Source organism: Bactrocera oleae, chromosome 3, assembly GCF_042242935.1.
Source record: "Bactrocera oleae isolate idBacOlea1 chromosome 3, idBacOlea1, whole genome shotgun sequence".
Taxonomy (NCBI): Eukaryota; Metazoa; Arthropoda; class Insecta; order Diptera; family Tephritidae; genus Bactrocera; species Bactrocera oleae.
In genome coordinates, this window is record NC_091537.1 from 84,606,003 (window position 1) to 84,618,945 (window position 12,943).

At 33.0% G+C, this 12,943-nt stretch overlaps 1 protein-coding gene across 3 annotated transcripts in view; it reads right to left on the reverse strand.

Moving 5' to 3' along the window:
• Positions 1–11,481, reverse strand: part of LOC118682292 (ADAMTS-like protein 3) — a 35,147-nt gene extending 23,666 nt beyond the window's left edge. Inside the window, exons 1-2 of one of the 3 annotated variants that reach the window (XM_070107084.1) lie at positions 11,387–11,481; positions 10,026–10,467 (exon numbers count right to left, since the gene is read on the reverse strand). The gene's annotated coding sequence lies outside the window, so the exon portion shown is untranslated. Of the gene's footprint in view, positions 1–10,025; positions 10,468–11,231; positions 11,293–11,386 lie in introns of those variants that run through there. The other 2 variants (XM_070107085.1, XM_070107083.1) reach the window with 2 other exon arrangements.
• Positions 11,482–12,943: the final 1,462 nt, after the last annotated feature.

The following is a 12,943-nucleotide window of genomic DNA, read 5'->3' on the forward strand; positions in this document are numbered from 1 at the left end:
TGCGCTGATAAAATATCAGAGCGGTTGACAACTTTTCTTTCTAAAAAAAATAATTTGAAAATGAATAATGATCCACAAGAATCCACAACAAAATATGGGACCACCATTGACGCGTTATTTTCCAGATATTTAGAGGATATCAAGTCTCAAGCTTATGTTTCTTATTTCAGTTACCATAAACCTATAGTTTCAATTATAAAATTTCCTGAATAACCTGCATTTATTGTAAAATAATAAAACTATTTTAAACAATATTAACTGCTCATTTATTCAATAAAAGAAAATAGTAATATCAAAGAAAAAACTTGAAATAATATCAAAGAAAAAAAAAATACTGCATGAAAAATAAATAAACAATTGTAATGGCATAAGTTGTTAAACAATGTAATAGCTTTACCGCCCGAGTGCCACAATTTTATTTTTTTTTATTTTTTTAAAAATCATATTAATCTAATTGGAAAACCCTGTAATGTATGTATACCTATATCATTATTTTGTGTGTATTCATATTTATACATAAATATGCATATTTGCTTGCATATATCTCTTTTATATAATTGAAAGTCACTTCTGACTTCGTGTTGGCAACGAGTCACTTGGGTTTGTTATTGTTGCTGTTAATGTTGATTTTGTTGTTGTTGGGCATATTGGATATATGAAAAGTAGAAAGTGTTAAACATGAATAAAAAGTTTACACGATCCTTTATACTTTTACACACATACTTTGCAGTGTGAGGATAACGTCAGTTAAACGTTTCCGGTGTCATTTCTGCTCGTAAATGAAAAGTTAAGGAAAGCAAAATCAACTCCCTCCTCTTTTTAAACTTTCAGATATAGCAGTACAGTACTCCATTAAACGCAATATTACACATTAACAAATGAAAACAGTACTACAAAAGGCAGCAGCTAATAAAATATATACTTGCATGTAAGTACTTTTGTATGATTATACTCATCGTAAGCTGTAAAAGAGGTGAATGGCTTGGCAGATTGTTTGCGAAATTGTTTTAATTAAATATTAAAAATGAAAAGCAACATGGAAAAGCAATTTGCTAATGCACTTTTTATTAAATTTGTGTTTGCAACAGATTTATTTGTTTTTGTATTGTACAGTTATAAGACGACATAGAAGAAGATATTATAAATTTTATGCTCTGAAAACACTTATTTTCAAAACAGCAGTAAACATTGAATTATATTGAAGACTCTAGTTTAATGCTTACGATACGCAAGACCCAAATACAGTGTTTCACAATTTTTCAAGCAAATTTAGAATGATTAATTTTTTTAACAAAATACCAATACTACTTGTGAGAGGCCTCTGAAGAAAATAAAAACTGAACCAAGAAATTACATTATTCAACATTCCATTACATTACGTAGATTTACAATAGATAAGTCAACCATCAGCCAGAAAGCCGAAACAAAATTTAGCAGAAATAGTACTTCTATGGCATTTCTCATCTAAAAATCGAAATCGGTTCATAACTTTTCTATATACATTTATAATATACAATCACATCAAATTTGACCCAGATAGACAAAAAAAACCAACAACGTATTTTACTACCAGTCTTTATTATCGCCTTCAAAATAAGCTCCTAAGCCAATATGATTATAAGAGGTGGATAAACGACTCGCCTGAGGCAAGCTTTCGTTGATTTCACGCACTTCACTGAAAGCTCTGTGCCACTCTGAAATTTGGGTTGTGAATATGTGACTAAAACACTTTATACAACATTGGTTAGACCTATATTGGAATATGGCTCTGTGGTATGGAACCCTAGCTACCAAATCCATTCTGACAAGTTAGAGTCGGTTCAAAAACAATTTTTACTTTTCGCCTTAGCGCATTTCCGATGGGATGCTAGGGTAAGTCTACCTCCATACACTAGTCGTTTAAAACTTATTAATCTACCTACACTTTCTAGTCGTAGGGAAATACTTGGCATAACATTCTTAGTGAAACTTTTGAATGGAACTGTTTGCAGTTCTTTTCTCCTGTCTGAAATTAAATTTAATATCCCGGTTCGCCTTTCGAGGCAGTTTAGACCTTTACTGCTAAAATCCTGTAGATCAAATTTTGAACTAAACGCGCCGTATATGTCATGATTTTAATTCTCATTCCAGCACATTTGACTTCTCTGACTCACTTTTCAAAATTAAAAAGACTTTATTGTTTTCTCTTAATAAATGAAAATGTAACAATTTATTATATTGTAACTTTAGATCTTAGCTGTTGAAATTTTTGTTTCTGTAGCTGAGCAGTTTTAGATCTCAATACTTAAAACTCGGTTGGGCGGGAGGAGGGTAATAGTTGGGTTATTATTAAACCCCAAAAAATTTCTGCATTATTTTAAACGATTCCATAGCCGTGATTTCATGCTCTTATCGATTCGGTTTGTGCGCGCAGTTTTCATATATTCCTACACTCATATATGTAAATATGTGTATAGATTCCGAGGCAAATGTTGATTAACCGCAAAGACCTCACACGTCGCGTCATTTACGGCGTAATTAATTAACTAATTAACCCCACAAATTATGCACAGCGGAATCCAGATAATGACGTGCAGAAACATTCTTCGTGGTGATTTTGGCGCTGACTGCAGCCAATCAGCGAACAAGCGAACGCACAATCAACCGAAGCGAGCGATTAATTGGTGCACGCCCACTAACCAAATGCCTCAAAGATTATAATTAAATGTAACTCAGTTGCAATGGGCGACAATGCGCTTACATTAACAGACACAAACGCAATAACAACATACGCATCCACAAAATGAAATTGCAAAACAGAATGAATATCAACGGTGATTTAATTAAATTATTGCAGACGTCTTATTTTTTAAATGCAGTTTGTTATTGCTACTGCAGTTGTTACAGCACATCAACTGCGCGATTGCTTGACAGTATACTGAACTAATCAACAACAACAATAACAAGTACAATAATGAATTAACCACAAAAGCAAGTAAATTGTGCCGGCAGCAGATTAGAAAATTTGCGACATGCAATGAAAAATGCAAACGAGGTGAATGGCAACTCTGCGTTAAAAACGCGGTTTACGTAATGAAGATTGATGAACAGCCGACGTCGCAGCGCTAACTCGCAGTCTTTCAATTGTGTACACCGAATTATTATGTGCCATATTGTCACTCACCGAATATGTATGTACATATGTATGTATGCATTTATAGCTGAGTGCAAAATTTTCTGGCAGACAGTCGAAAATCATCTGAACAATTAATTCTAGCAAAAATTTGCTAAAATTACAATTAAAAAAATATTTATTTGTGAGGTTAGTTTTGAGCTAATGTAATTATAAAGATAGATTATATTAGCAAAACAAACGGTTAATATTAAGAAATGCCAAATCTGGAAAGAACACACTATCGCAGCCAAATTTATAAACGACTTGAAACTCAGTTAAAAATAATTAATTTACTTATAACATACTGTTAGGTTAGAGTATAAAACTGCCAGCCACATGAACTGATATCTCAGAGCATGGTAAAATATTTTTGAAGAGGTTGGTGGAAAAGTCGATTCAAGAAACAGACTTACTAGCTCTACATTTTTTTTTTCAGGGTGGTGCATTTGTCGTGAAAACAAAGTGACAAGTCATTCTGCCAATTAATTCTTTGTTTACAAGCCATTTGACACGTCAAATCATTTTTTTTATTTCGGAAATATTGAATATCGCGCAGTGATTAGATTCTTTGTTTTGAAAGGTTTAAAAGTAAAGGAAATTTATGAACAATTATTAGAAGTGTACAAGGAGTTCTCACTTTAAAATCCGCAACCACACCAGAAATCATTGAGCAAGTTCATAATGTTGTTAGTTTGACTAAAAAACTCTGTATATTATTGCAGTCTTTGTATGAGCTGGATGAAAAAATTCGTGAGATGAGACTGGTTTGCAGCACAAAAATTTAATTTTTCATCAATACAATGCAAAATTCAACAAATTAAAGTACTTGTGCTAAAGCACACACCATATTCCCCAGATTTGGCACCCAGCGACTACTACCTCTTCAGAAACCTGAAATAATTCATTCGTGGAACGCGTTTTTTATCGCATGAAGTAGCTTTTACAGCCGTAGAGGGGTGTTTTGCAGAGCTTCCAGAAAGTCATTATAGGAATGGCATAAAATTATTGGAGGGTCATTGCAATAAGTGTGTTAAAGTTAAGGGAGATTATATAGAATAAAAAAATATATTTCGTACCAAAAACAGTATTTTTTCATTTTGAGCGCAGAAACTATCCAACGAACCTGTAAAGCATATACAAACTTTTAATAAAACCATTGCCTAGAAAGGGTTAGTGATATTTGGTAACAATCTCTAGAATTCAGAATTCACAACCAGCAAAGCTAGTAGTAGCTACATCAATTGATTAATTGAGTTCATGTGTTAACACATAACTACTTGCGGTATAAGGGGACTCAAGTAAGACACTATTAACATAAGTACTTGTAATTCGCAATTGGAGCAAAAAAAAAAAATTTTTATCACTATTAATGTATCATGACATATATTTGCCTTACAGAAATATGGGATTCCTGAGGAGGTTGCACACTTCTGCTAATATGTAGTGTTTCTATGTCCTCCTGATTACATAGCTCATACTGCATCTGTACTGCAGTCCATTCAACTAAGCGATAAGTAAAAAGAGCATTAAAAAAGGTCTCCACTGCAGCTGGTCGAAGCTTGTCTTACGGGGTGAATACGAAACTTACACGATAAGAAAGTCTATCAGTAGTGAAAATCGGTTTGAATATAGAAACATTATTCTATCAATTAGCGAAATATCATATTTATTTTAAGTCATATGTCACATTACATACACTTTTGTTTGTATATATAATATATTAGGGTGGAACGGGAAAATTTTTTTTTGGTTTCAACTCTTCACATTTATATAAAAATTTCCGAATTTGACGGATGTGACTCAAAATTTATTTTAACAACGCTTAAGGAAAGCATGTTGTCGTTAAAGAATTTTTTAAAAACTCCAATGACAACCACAAAATTTTTTTTTAAGTTGATAACTTTTAATTGACCCAAAAAAATTTTTAACTCGAAATTTACTTTAAGAGTAAGTAGGCGCCTCTAGATGTTAAAAAAAAATTTTTTTTACAAAATTTTTCTGTTTTTATAATCTACAAATTTTACTCTCAGGCTAAGCAAAAAAAAAATTATTTTGAAAGTTTTGAATTATTGTGTGTGCTACAAATACAAATGTATGTCGAAAAAGAAATATAGATATATGTATGTATATTAATAGTATTATTATAGGTATATGCTTATATTGAAGTAATCGCCTTTAAATTATTTCCACACTGCAGCCAGGCAGCTCAACTATTGACAAGTTAACGTATGTATGTATGTATGTATCAATGCGTGTGTGTGGGTGTATAGCTGCAAGTAAGCTGAAGTTTATGCGATAGTAGTAAGGAAAGAGAAAGAGAAAAACTCAACAATGTGCTCACAAGCAAAATGTCGTGAAATTAATTAGGCAACAAAGACAGCGGATAACAACAAAAGCAACACCAAATTAGTGCAGAATTTTACAACACTGTGTTCTGCAGACTGGCAGTCAACACGCATAAAATAGCATTGAAATCGAAACGCAGACATATGGAATTATACTGAAGGTGCAGTAAAATCACACGGACTCACTTATACAAATACATATTTCGTCTAAGAAAAATTGGCAATGAAATTGCAGCGTGAAAAAGTGCTATTTGTCATTGCAGTCGTGTACAAGCAAGCAAAAGAAACTGAAAGAATGAAATGTACAAACTGTCTCTGGCGGCGACATGTGGCAAGAAACCGACATAGTAAAAACATTAGCAGCAACTATAGCAGCTGCAGCAGCTAGAAGATGTTACAGAACGATAAAATAGTATAAAATTAAAACAGGTAAAAGTTAGCAGCTATGACCCAGTTTGCTTTCGCACGAGTGGCTTGTAAGGAGACAGGCATGTCCGCCATACAAACATACTTCTCTATAAACATAAAAGAGCTTATGTATGTGTAAAAATAGTTTCTGCTTGTGTGCAAAAGTGAATTTGCTGCAACTTTATCCTTGAGCTTGAAATAAATCTTCAAATGGAGTTTCTGACATGCTGCAGTGATATAGCCAGAGGATGTGTTGCACACTGTTGCCACAGCTACTTTATAAGATGAATGTTATACAAATATAATATAATAAAGATGCGAAAAAGCAAAAGCGTGATGCAGACTTTCCTAAAAGATTTAGCTGTAGGAACGAGCAGAGGTTTTAAAAGCTATAAATTATACAAGATATTTTCGCTTCACTTGAAGAATGCTCTCTACAAGACTCTATTATCCTGTTTTTTTATTAAAAAATTAATTTTGAAACTCTCAATGTCTTCTTAAGCAGTAATTATATAGCATTGAGTAGTACTTACACGAGTTTCGGATTTATATCAGAAGTTTTTCTGTATAATGGATTCACCTGCAATATCGTATCTCTAGCCTTCACAGAGACCACTGTTAGCTAACGCACGTCTGTAGTAATTGATTTTGAAGCTCAAAACTCACGGTCGTCTCTTTCTACTAAGCTTTCATTGTCTATCTTATACCTTTTGATCGTTATGCAGATGTTATTCTTCTAGAGTATATTTCTTTTTCAATTAATCAATTCAAACTTTTGTCAAATAAGACAGAAAATAGATTTTATACGTAGTGGCCTTTCAAAAATTCTATACCAAAGACTATACAACTGTAAAAGATAATTTATATTCAATTGTATAAGACTGACACCTACAAAAGATTTGAAATAAAGTTTTACTCTTAAAAACAAGAAAAGGCAAATGTATTCAGCTTAAAGCGCTTTCGACCTTTCGGCAAACTTCAACAGGAATACTCTAGTTTCTAATAAATAACTAGTACACGTAATTAGAATCTAAGTATCTACAAAAAGACTAGATCTAATATAATTCAAAAACTATAAAAGGATTACAATATAAGATTTACTTGCCACAAGCATCGTAAAAATTGTTCAAATTGCTTCTCCTCAATTCCACTTTAATCCAGTTCATTGCATTCTAATTGAACCACGGAAGTTCTCTTATTTCTATTCGAGTACAATTTCATTTGCTTCTCACCAATCTGAAAAATCGATCCAACCACAATTATATAAACACTAAGAAGTAGCCAGAAACTGTGCGTTGCTGTGCACACCTCAGCGGAAAACGAACTTTGAAGTGCTACAACAAACCGAAGCGACTAGTTTTAATACGTTTTTCCGTGGCGAAAACTTTCCCACATTTCAGAACTTCTAAATAAATAAAACAAATAAAACCGCGAAAGACAAGTCAGTGGCAAATGGGAAACTAAAATAAGGAGAAAAAGAAAATACGTTAACTTCGGTTGCACCGCAGCTATAATACCCTTCACAAATACAAAGGTTCTTTACAAGAACTTGAAACCGATCGTTTAATTTGTATGGCAGCTATATGCTATAGTGATCTGATCTGAACAATTTCTCCAAAGATTACATTGCTGCCTTAGACAAGTCATGCTTAATTTTGTAAACATATTCCGTCAAATGAAAAAGCATTTTATTCCGATCGTTCAGTTAATATGGCAGCAATATGATATAGTGGTCTGCTATCGGTCGTTCCGACAAATGAGCAGCTTCTTAGTGAGAAAAGGACAGGTGCAAAATTTTAGGTCGATAGCTTAAAAACTGAGGGACTATTTTTATATATACAGACAGACGAACAGACGGACGGACATGCCTAAATCAACTCAGCTTATCATGCTGATCATATATGTATATATTTTATAGGGCCTCTTACGTTTCCTACTGGGTGTTACAAACTTCGTGGTAAACTTAATATTCCCTGTTCAGTGTATAATAAAAACAAAAGGCAGGGATACGAGGAAAGAAAACAAAAGTTCACGTGAAACTGCACGGTGCAATGCGAAAAACTGTGTATGTACCAAAAAACATACATCCATTTTAACAAAAAAAAAATGACTTTACATGCAATAGTAAATGTATTGCTCAATATGAGGTTCTTAGTATCCAAGCGTAGTGTCAGCTATGCAATGGAAGTAGTTACGAACTAGTTGCAGATAAGACGCTTCTGTATCGAATTTAACCGAACCGATATGTTATGCCCGATGAAAAATAAAAAAATACCTGTTATTTTTTTCGAATAATTCTAATTAGTACATAAAAATTTCAAACAGACACTTCAAATGAAACTAAACTAAAAATTAAACTTCAAAAGCCAAAATTCTAAAAAAATAACTATTTAATAAAATAACCTAGTATTGTCCTACACATAGAAAACTTTTCAAGTTATAAGCCGGCTATAGAAAATAATGGGTATTTCTGCGTGTATGTTAAGAATATGCCTAGACAGTGCATCGAAGCTTCGTCAAGCACTTAAGCAACTCGAAACAGCTGAAAGACATTTATGATGAGCTTTTCATATAAAAATATTTATGCAAACTGGTTTTTTGCATATAATTTTTTCAACAACATAATATCTCGAAAATGAAATTTTATTATTACATACAAATCGTTCGGTTTCTTTCTCTATCATGTTTTCCATATCATAAACTTTTTCAAATAAATTTTCGTATTACATTTGTATTGCCGTTGAGATTTGGCATTGGAGTTGTTGCATAGGAGTGCATTGTTGACATCGTTTGGTGGTTGTTGGCAGTCAGTCGGCCGTTGTTACTTGTCTTTGCCACTGTTAGCGGTAAATTGCAGTAGGTCATTCCCCCATGAGGAGTTTTAAATTTGGCATCGACCGGAGCATTGTTGGGTATATTTGTATCAATGTATATGTTACTGCAGTCAACTGGCAGATCAGGAAGATATAACAATTGATGTTATCCGTCAGGATGAAAAAATGTTAACTTTAGCGTTATAGTAAACAAAGGCAATGGTTGCATTTTAGTCGAAATAGGAATGTTTGCAAAGGGCTATGGTGGTTAACAAAAAGGCAGGAAGATATATTCAAACGGTTAATTAAATCGTTAGCAGGTCAAACACCATTGCTAAGAATTCAGTAAAATTTGTTAAATTGCTGAAAATATATAGGAAAAGCTTTAATAACTAAATTTTTTTACTAAAAAATATATATTAAATATAAATATAAATATATATTAAAATTTGATTCGATTTTCTATAAGATCATTATGAGGAAAAAATTAATTAAGGCAGCTCTTGAAAGATCCTATCGTTGTTGATATATATATATATGCTCGTATATGATATCATTTTTATTTTGAATTATTCTACATTAAGATTTCATGAAAAATTGTATGAGTGGAAAAAGTAACAACAGGAAATGACATGTAGTGTAGACTAATTCAGCAAACGAGTAAGATGTCTCAGTAAGCGCGGAGCACTTCATGCTTAAGATTATTGCGTCAAGAAAACTCTAACGAGTTAATCAATATTTATTATTAGTTAAACATTTCGACTATATTCTGGAATAAGCGCAACCAGCAGAAAATCAATTTTTTTTTTCAATTATTTTCAATTAGTAAGTACGTTTGGTAAATAACAAATGTGGATGTATTGCACTAGTTTAACTGACTTCTGTTAGCTAGTGTAGTTTGCGGTTTAAATACAGTCACTAGGTTATTTCGAAGTCATCTATAAATGGTATTGAAATAAAGGGTAAATTCGTACATTTACTGACGAAGAATGAACATAAGTTATGAGAAAGATTTATATAAGGGTACTTTCAACATGCTGTTTATGAGGTTCTCTCTTTTTTATCCAAGAAAACTACTTATCTATGCTCTTCTTGTAAATATTTCGAGCTTTGTCCTTATGTATACTCACTGCAATTTCAAAAGAGTTTTATTCAAAACCGAGCCTCAACTTGCATATAGAATAGTAAGTATGAAAACATTTTGATTGAAATGCTAAAAATCGCTGAATATCTATTGAAGAATTCATAAATTATACAATTTATACTACCATATATAATCGACTTTTCATTTAAATTCACACTTACATTTCTGAGGGTTGTTGAAGATTAAACGTATATCCAAGATTATTACGAAAAAGCGACAATTTTGAGTTAATCCATTTACTACTTTATGACGCTTGCACAGCGTGAAAAAAGAGTAACGTGTGTTTTTCCGTTACTTTTACTTTGTAATTCTGCTAGGAAATTGCGACCTGTTTTGTTTTAACCAGTGAGCTTTCTGTGTGCCGTGATTTTTTGCGTTAAAGCTAAGTTTTAATTTTTATGCTTATAACTTTGCATACATTTCCAGTCTTATGGCTGGCGAAGGCTTACTTACTTGAAACTTTTTGTTGCTGCATTGTTTAAGAGGAGGACAAAATAATTCCGCTTTTGTAAAAATTTTGCACGGTTTCCACTTTCTTTTCTTGATTTCTTTCCTACTTCACGTTTTATTGCACTTTTAGCAACGAACTTTTAGCAACGAGCACTAGATAAAGTAGATGATAAAAATTAGTAGATGAAAATGGAATGTAACACGTTGGTGGTGTTGTTGTTGCTTGTGATTTTTTTTATTTAAATACTAGAAGGGGTGCACATTAACTTATTTTTGCAAGCGGATAAAATACACTTTCACTGCACTTCCGTTTTCCGGCTTTCACTTCCCGTGCACACAGCAACAACAACACACACACACCATAACACTCGAGCACGCCCGCCACGTAACTCTAGACTTTGTGTCGGCATTATTGCAGCGACGACGCAAATTTTGTTATTTTCTTATTGTTGTTGCTCATTATTTAGCCTTGCAACGAGACAGCTGCGAGTTAGTCCGCAATGGTATGCCACATGGCTGCGTGTGTTTATGAAATGGACCACAACAAATAACAACAAAAATTACGAGCAAAACAAAACCGAAAATAGACTAACGGTCGGTGTAGCAATGTGCACTATTTTGGTTTGAAGTGGGTGTTCACGTGGCAAGTAGAATGCAGACAAAAAATAAACTTGTTAGAAGAAGAGACACAGTGCACAGCATGGCCAGACGTAACAGCTTGAGACGCCAAGTAGCACTCAGCGAGCGGCTAAAAGGCAGGTGGAAGCGTCTGACGCACGCATGCATATATTTGTTTGTGTGCATGTGTAACGGTATGTGAATGGGTGACAATGCATATTGGAGTATTGGTGTCAGCAATTTATTTGTTTATTTCTCTTACAACCGAATAAATGCTGGCGTTCTATAAATTCTCTTACATTTTCAACTTTTGTACACATAATACAAAATTTAGGAAAAGGGGCACACTTATCGGCAGCCGCCTGAAACATTTCAACTGGAAACGCTTTTGTTTTACAATTTTTAATATAATATTATTATTTTTACATATAAACATATGTATTCATTCACACACCAATATTTCGAATATGAACTGCTTTAAAAAAATATAATATTTAATATATGTATTATAGTCAGCGTACGCAAACGCGAGCTACGGAACTTTTCCCCCAAAATCAAACTATACTTAACAACGGTTTCTACGAAACTAACCGTTGTTTAGGCTCAAATGCCAATGCTAAGCAAAGCCAAATGCTGTACACACGCAATTGAGTGCATACGAGTGGAAACTCACCACACTTGCACGAAGCAAGCCGGTTTGACGAAGCGCTAACCGCGATGAGTGGTTTGAGGTTTGAGTATGTTGTTATTGGAAAACCTTAAAGGTTGCTTGGTTTTGAGCTGAATGAAGCCACAGCCACAATACATACATTGAGTGAGTTCGTGTTGAATTGGGTACAAACAAGTTGTTGGCAACATGTTGCTGCGACTTGAGTGAGCAATGAAAATGCTTTACAATGAACCAAATGTTGAGAAAATTGCTGTAGTAATCATTTTGGAATTTTTGCAAAAAAAAAAAATATTGGAAATTTTAAACTGCTCTTACAGAAAACCTTTAAAGTTATAGTCGTAATTATAACCGCGCAGCTAAAGAGGAAAACTTAAGAATCTGAAACCCAATTTAAATTCATTGACAAAGGTACGGTTGCTACGACTTTTGTGTCGTTGCCGCTAAATATGACCATAAATATGCGTTTGCAATTGCAAATTATTTAACCAGCACACATATAATATATTCCAAAAAATTGCTTTAAATTGTTACTGATATAATAAAACTAAGAAAAATTTATTAAATAAGAATATTTATCTGGAAATAAAAATTAATTATTAGAATCATAACAGGCTCAGTAATCGGGCTAGAATAGCGGCCACACATGTGGATGTTGACGAAATTTATATCTTGATACAACAGTTGTTGCCAGGTGATCTGATGTATTTTAAAACAATCACTAATTTTGTTAATGGAAATAAAATGAAATGAAAAATGCCAATTTGTGTTTCTAAATTCTCTAGATATACCTGTAATGGCAATACTTAGTTCTCGGTTGAAAATTGGTTCACCTATTATCCTTTAAAAGTAATTTACCTATAACGTTTTCATTTTTATTCATAAATACCTTGTACTATTTTATATAGTTTATGGTATAATAATATATTTTAATATATAACTTAGCCACAGCAGTGCGTGGTCGGGTCATCTAGTAAACAGATACTATGGTTGAGGTGATCTGTGGCAGAGCAAATGGAGTTTACTTAACTATTCACTTTATATAGAAATATGGCTGTGTGTACCGATATCCCGGTATTTGATCGCTGATAGTTACATACATATAAGTAAGTTAATCCACATTGGCATTTAAGTACAGGATTCATCACGAAGGCAAACTGATTACATAACTTCGATTAAGAACTGCTAGCTACAACTTTATATGATAGTCACTTTATTAAACTATCCTTATGGCAAAATTTCAGTAAGGTTATGAATTCCTTATATCTGAGGTAGAAGTTGAAAAAAATAAATGATTTTGATACTTCAAAATATTTCGATGTTTATAGTAGACCTCTAAGAGAC